Source organism: Tupaia chinensis, unplaced genomic scaffold (assembly GCF_000334495.1).
Source record: "Tupaia chinensis unplaced genomic scaffold, TupChi_1.0 Scaffold000280_1, whole genome shotgun sequence".
Taxonomy (NCBI): domain Eukaryota; kingdom Metazoa; phylum Chordata; class Mammalia; order Scandentia; family Tupaiidae; genus Tupaia; species Tupaia belangeri.
Window position 1 is genome coordinate 1,090,982 of NW_006159763.1, and position 6,829 is coordinate 1,097,810.

At 58.5% G+C, this 6,829-nt stretch overlaps 1 protein-coding gene and 1 long non-coding RNA gene across 2 annotated transcripts in view; one reads left to right on the plus strand and one right to left on the minus strand.

Annotated features, from left to right (window-relative positions):
• Positions 1-6,829, minus strand: part of LOC102478146 (5'-AMP-activated protein kinase subunit gamma-2) — a 189,588-nt gene that overhangs the window by 118,126 nt on the left and 64,633 nt on the right. The gene's annotated exons all lie outside the window — the stretch shown is intronic.
• Positions 4,595-6,829, plus strand: part of LOC114008073 (uncharacterized) — an 8,187-nt gene continuing 5,952 nt past the window's right edge. The window contains exon 1 of the long non-coding RNA XR_003549636.1: positions 4,595-6,046. This is a non-coding gene — a long non-coding RNA (uncharacterized LOC114008073). The remainder of the gene's footprint in view (positions 6,047-6,829) is intronic.

The window sequence follows — 6,829 nt, forward strand, 5'->3', positions numbered from 1 at the left end:
GTGCGCTCGCCAGACAGAGAGAGACATAGAGACAGAAAGCGAGAAATCATCCCCCAGGGGGGATGGCCACGCCGCAATCCCTTCTCCTCCATTCCCTCTCGGGATCTTGGGCACGCACGCACATGCACCCGGCATGAGTTTTAAGCCACCAGGTCCAGGACGCGAACCGCGGTTGACTACGTGGGAGTCCAGCAACATAGCCACTATGCTAACTGCTGGTTCCCTCTTATCGCTGGTTTTAATGAGTACATTCCTCCGTGCTCTCAGATGATCATTACCCTCCAACGTGTTCAGTGACAGCGGTTTCCACACGTCAAAGCCTTTTGGCAAGTACTCATTTGATCCTCCAAGGATAACCCGGCAAGCCTTATGCTCAAGAAACCCAGGCCAGGAGGGTAAGTGACTCATGTCAAGATGGTCTGGGAAGAGCTCGGAACGGGACTCTGGCCTCACTCCTGCCTCAGACTGCCTGCAGGCCCCAGCAGGGAGCCACAGCAAGTGGACGGTCCCATGAGCTACTTCCCCGAGCCAGCTGAGGAGTGTCAGCTCAAGTCAGCTGCAGAACCAAGCGCGTGTCCCCGCTTGGCCTTGCAGTCCAACAGGGAGGTCTGTTGGCATGAGGGGTGGGTTTCTGGAAGGCTTCCGCTCCCTGCATCCCTGATCCTAATCGGGGCTCTCATTCCCAGCACTCACCAGGAGCACGAGGCACCTTGGGGCCGGTGTGGCAAAATCTCCAATCTGGTTGCAACTACGGCAACAAGACTATTAGCTCATGGGCTAATTGGGGCCTGGCCTCACAGCTCAATGGACATTCCAGAAGGCCTGGCTCCTGGAGCCTGCCCTGTTCACGAGGCCTCTAGGTTTTGGACTCCTACCGGAGCCTCGTGCTCACCTCCCTGCCGCTATCTACTCCTGGCCGGGCCCTGAATCCCCGCATGCAGCAGGGCTCCGTTGGCAGACCCTCCTTTGCTGAGCGGTCACTCCCCTGGGCAATGTTGGGCACCAGGAGACGCCGAGACCATGAGCAGCAGTTGAGTGCTGCCATGTTCATCACGGTCCGCGGCATGTTTGAGACTGCCCGCGTGTTCCAGAGACGGCTATCAGGGCCTGGGGAAAGCGAGCTCACAGGATCTAGTTCTACAGAACCTGAAGGCACCAGGGCAAAAGAGAAACACCCCTGGTGGGCATCCCGGGATGGAGACTGGCCCTAAAGCAGCTCACCAATGCCCCTCCCCAACCTCACCCACAAACTCAGAAGAAAGCCCCAAGTCCCAGAAACATCATCAGTCGATCTGACACTAGTGTCACTCTTAAACCTCTCCATGGGGTCAGCATTTGGCACGAAGGTTAAGGTACTGGACTCCCACAGCGCCAACCACAGTTCGAGTCCCAGACCTGGCAGCTTGAAAATCACACTGGGCACACGCGTGTGCATGCCCAGAATCCCAGCGGGAGAATGGAGGAGAAGGGACTGCAGTGTGGCTGTCTCCACTGGGGATTACTCTCACTTTCCCTCTGTCTGTCTCTGTCTCTCTCCAGTGAGTGCACGGCACACGCTCTATGGCAAAAAGTCTAAAACAAAACAAAAACCTCCCCATTGCTGCCTCATTTGACCCATGTGAATCTCAGTCTACAGTAGATACTGAGGGCCAATGGGGCTAAGCCATGTGCCCAAAGCCAGACCTAGCAAGCAGGGCCACCCGATCCCAGCTCAAGCTGGACCTGCTATGCTCGGCCACCTCCTCGGGACAGCTCGGCTCCAGGAGCCCAAACGCTTGGAACAGAGGCCGTGAGGATGCGCAACTCTTCCATACAAAACCATGATCCTAGGCACAGAGGGGCCTCGCTAGGACGGCCGGCGAAGATGTGTATTCCTCGCTGAGGGGGCCCCAGGGCTGCTGAAGTACTAACTTCCTCTTTAAGCTCCTAACTAAAAGGGGCTGGCGCTGATGTTGTGCAAAACAGGAAACTCTCAACTACCCCAAGGCCAAACGCAGTCACTGCCCATCCCAGCTCTGCCCACACCGTGTGTACTTAGGAGTCTACACAGCGGCCCCGGCCCGGCCTACCCCTCCTTTGTAACGTCCCCGACAGTCGGTGCAGTGGTGCAGGCCGGCCGCCCCGCAGGCCTCGGCCCCGAGCATAGGTGCGGAGGGAGTGTGGGCGAGATGCAGCGCTGACCTCTCAGGGCTCCAGTTCTTCTTACAGCACTCCCTTGTTGATGCAGCTGGGACACCCCAGACAGAAGATGACAAAAGTGCAAATCCAGGACAAACAGAAAGCCTGCCAGCATCAGGGGCCATGGCCCCCAGCTCAGGGCAGGCGAGGGGTTTTGAATGTCAGGTCATGATGGAACATTCCTGTCCGGTTCCCACCGAGGACGACTAGGAGGGGTTTCATTCTCCGCTCCCGCGGGGCCGACCATCTGGCGCTTCCCTGGGCCGGGGAGCCACTGAGTCAAGGATCCCGTCTTGGCATCCACAGACCCCACCCGCCTCAGGTACAGGAGCACCCAGCCTGTTCCTGTCCGCAGAGATGGAGCCCAAGGCAAGGTCAAAGTCTGTCATTTACGGTGGGGTCTTGGGCACGTCTGGACTCCAGCACTTGCCCTGTCCGGGGAGAGGGGTTAGCCAGGTAATTCCTAAAGGCGCCTCTTAGCGCCTGGTCACTGGTTTCACCCGTTGAACTAAACAGCAGGTGGGATCGGGGCCCTCTCAAAGGAGGGCTGCTCTAATAGATCTGGAATAAAAGGCACCTTCTTCTCAGGCCTTAGTTAGCTAAATCATTGCTCCTGCACTCCGCGGCCCAGGCCCCTCCCGGGAGCTGCAGGGTCTCTGCCTGAGTGTCCCAGTGCACAGAGGGCTCTACCAAGGGGAAACGGGGCCCCTCACTTCCTTCGGGTGCTCACAGATGGGCTGAGGAGGGTGGCTGTGTTCTGGCTTTCCAATGTGCGTCTTCATCTGCTTCTCGAGTGCTGACCTTTCTGGTTTCTCGTTAATTCCCAAGGCCCTGCAGCCACAGGACCTAGAATGCCAGCGCGAACACATGGAGAGGCCCCCTTGGCTCACGGACCTGAGCAGCCGCCCCTCTCTCCGCCACCGCAGGGCCAGCAGCCCCCACGGCCCTCAGCCTGGACCTCAGCTATTCTTGCAGCATCAAGGTGCCTATCTGAGACAGCTGGCGAGCCCCCAGGTGGGTGGTGCGGATGGGGAGTGCCCAGCAGCCACCTTGCGCAATCCCTCCTTGCAGCTGAGAGGGCAATTCTTGGTACTGATGGGGGGGGGCATGGTCAATTGGAGCCTTTGACAAACGCCCAGGTTGTGCAATCACTCCCAGAGAAATAGGGAACAGGCCCTGCCCCTGGAACCAGGCCGTGGGGCAGGAGCGGCGGCCAAGTCAGGGAAGGCCTGCCCCGGGCTCTCGGAGACGGCCCAGAACCACTGACCATCCACAGGGCACACGGTTTCTGAGTGCAGTCGGGGAGGCTCCCTGATGCCAGAGGAGAGCCACTGGTTTTCACTCCTGTGGTCATCCTTCCCCACCTGGAGGTCCCTGCCTCTGAGGCCAATGACCCCAGCTGGCAGCCTGACCCTCCCTGACTTGAAGGAAATGCCTGTCCCATGACGTTCCCACATCTCCGCCCTGACCGGCCCAATGCCGCTGTGGCTTCTCCAACAGTCCCCGGCCAGGCCTTCAACTCCTCTTCGCTCAAACTGAGAAGCTCCGGAGTCCTCGTCAGAGTGTTCAGGAGACCTCGACTCTCCCCTCAGCTGCATTGGCATCTTTATTTATTTATTTATTTTTTAATTGCCAGAGGGCTTGTGCACTCACCAGAGAGAGAAAAAAAAAGAGGGAGAGAGGGAGAAAACCCCCCAACGGGGCACGGCATGCTGCCATTGTTCCTCCACTTCTCCATCCTGTTGGGTCTGACGCATGCGTGCTCATGTGCCCAGAGTGTTTTCCAAGCTGCCTGGGCCAGGATTTGAACCATGGTCGGCCACGTGGGATTAGGTCCCTAACCACAAGGCTGCGAGGCTGGCTGCCCTTAACATCTTATGTGTGGCGCGAGGTCTCGGCCTCTGGGAGCCTCGGTTTCCATCTGTACAGTGAGGCCATGAGAGCTCATCTTTCCCCTCCCCCAAACCACCACCAGGAGACTACCAAGCCACGGTATGTGTGACCCACAGCAGCCCAGTGCGTGCAGACACCCAGGCCTCGAGGTAAGGATGACGTTTTCGGGCAGCTGGTGTCGCTCAGGCCTCTGAAGCGAGGAGGCTGAGCACGTGAGCACTCTATTTGAGGGGGGACAGGGCTCTTTGGGGCTCTGACGTCCTGTAATTTTCCTAGAAGGACTTTAGAAATGGTTCCGAGAAGGTCAGCTCTGGGTTTCTGGAGAGGGCTGTCACACTACAAGGAAAATGCCAAACCAGCAGCCACCTAAACACTTCGAGCTGGACCCACTGTGGGCACCTACTACGAAGGGAAGGCACCCAAGAGTCTCCACACGCGTCAGCCATGGGGCCTCCCACTTGCTAGATGGACAACCCAACAAGGGGAGGGTGGGGACGCCGTGGGACCGGCCCTCTGGTACATGACTCCTGTGCTTTGGGCAGGTCTTCCACCCGCCCTCCTCCTGTCTCCCACAGGGTGAACCTGAGAAGGTTTGATGATGCTCGAAGTCAACGCAGGAGGGACCCTGAGATTAGAATAAAACTGGGCCTCAGGGGCATTTGGGTGGTCATAGAGTTTCTGGCTGGTTTGGAGACAGCCTCCTCTCGGGGACCTCATGCAGAAGAGGATGCTTCCGAAAAGGAGGGCCAAGCCCCTCTTGCTGGCCCTCCCCAGCACATGCCTTCGGGACCTGGCCCGGAGCTGACGTCGGGCACAGCGGTTTCCAGCTGAGTGGGAGGACCTGTGGGATCTCGAAGGTCCGTATTTACCACACCACGTGCGGGACTGTTCCCAGAAACTTCCCACGGCTCCCGAGGGTCCTCTCTCCTTGTTCCAGCACGTCACAGACCAGAACACACGGCGCTCAGAGGAGGAGCAACACGACACCAAGGAAGGAAAAGAACGTGCCACCGCCAAACCGAGCCAGGGTCACGCGACGCAGCGCTTTGTCTCAGGAAACCTGTGTTTCTGTTGCTCACACTCACACTCGCACACGCACACAGAAATGCGCTTCACTGTGTCGTGGACCAAGAAAGCTGAACAGCTCTGCGCTAGTGTGCTCTGAGAGTAAGGAGGGTTTTGGGGGACAGAGCGGCGCCGGCCTCCTGGCTGGGCTGTCACTAGAGAGCAGAGCAACGAGCCCCATGGGTTTTCCTCTCCTGGGCATGCCCTCTCTGTACTCTGGGCTCAGAAATGTGCCCAGAGTAGAAAGACTGAGAACCACGTCCTTTACCAGCGGGGACAGGGGCAGAGCAGTTCCTGACCGCCACCTGCCATCGCCCCAGCCCTCTGACCAGCAGGCACTCTGCTGTGGCCCACGGGGCAGCTTGCTCCTGCCAACCCCGGAAGCACCAGGCCCCTCCAGACCAGGACAGCAGTTACCCTCTGGGGCCACTGCCCACCCCAGATCCTCTCTGAGTGGCACGTCAGCGTCTATGCCCACCTGGCCCAGACCTGTGTGGCCTGTGTCCTGCCGCCCAAGCCCAGGACGCAGGCAGGCATGGGACACCCAGCGGGAAGGGGTCTCAGAGTCCTCCATATTCCTCTATTACTGGTGGGGGAGTACAGGCCCAGGGGCTTCGAGTGAGCCGCCCAAAGCCACGGCAGCCAGATCAGACCCTGGTCTCGCCACGCCTGGCCCAGTCCTGCTGCGGCCTGTGTCCTGCCGCCCAAGCCCAGGACACAGGCAGGCATGGGACGCTCAGTGGGAAGGGGTCCCAGAGTCCTCCATATTCCTCTATGACAGGTGGGGAGTACAGGCCCAGGGGGTTCGAGTGAGCTGCCCAAAGCCACGGCAGCCAGATCAGACCCGGGTCTCGCCGCGCCGGCCGAGGTCTCGTCAGGCCAGGCTGTCTCTGTGGATTTGCTGTTCCAGGTGTGTTTCATGACAGAAGGCAGCAGTGACCAGGACCCCATCACTGTGACAGCCCGCTATGTCAGGCTCCCCTTCTCGCTTTAGTGTCCATGGGCACCTTGGCTCCCGGATGGGACAAGGACAAGTGGTTCCATGCTGGGGCCGGGGGAGAGCTGGGTCTATAAGGAGGGCGAGGAGATGACACCGGGACTTGAGACCAAGGTTGCAGAGAGCAGAAGTCGCCAGGGCAGCTCTGCTCCAGTGGGGAGTCTGGCTCAAAAACAGGGCTTGTTTGTAGCTTGGTACCCTCAAGGAAGAAAAGAAAAAAGCCTACTCCTCACAGCCTCAGGATTGGGGTACAACCACCATCCCTCAGGGCAAAGTTTGGATCCTTCCGTGAGTGGGACCTGGTGCTAAGGTGTCCTCATGCCTGTCCCCGTGTGCAGGACAGAGCTCCGGGCGCCACAATAAGGCAAGTGCCCTGTGAGCCTGGGAGCCTGCGGCTAGCCATGGTTCAGACCCCGGTTGGCCTGGGAACCACAGGGCATGCACGTGGGTGCCCAGGAACCAAGGGGCTGGGGAAGGGGAGCACAGTGCAGCGAGACCCCGACTCTCTCTCTCGCTCTCTCAGTCTCTCTCATGTGCATGCACATGTGCTACCATTAAAAAAAAAAAAAAAAAAAAAAAATTTAAAAAAAAAAAAAAAAAAAAAAAAAACTAAACTATTTGGACCTAAATCGGCCACTGTACTCCCACACTTGGATTCCAATGGATAAGTCAAAATTGTACAGTTAGGCTGGTTTC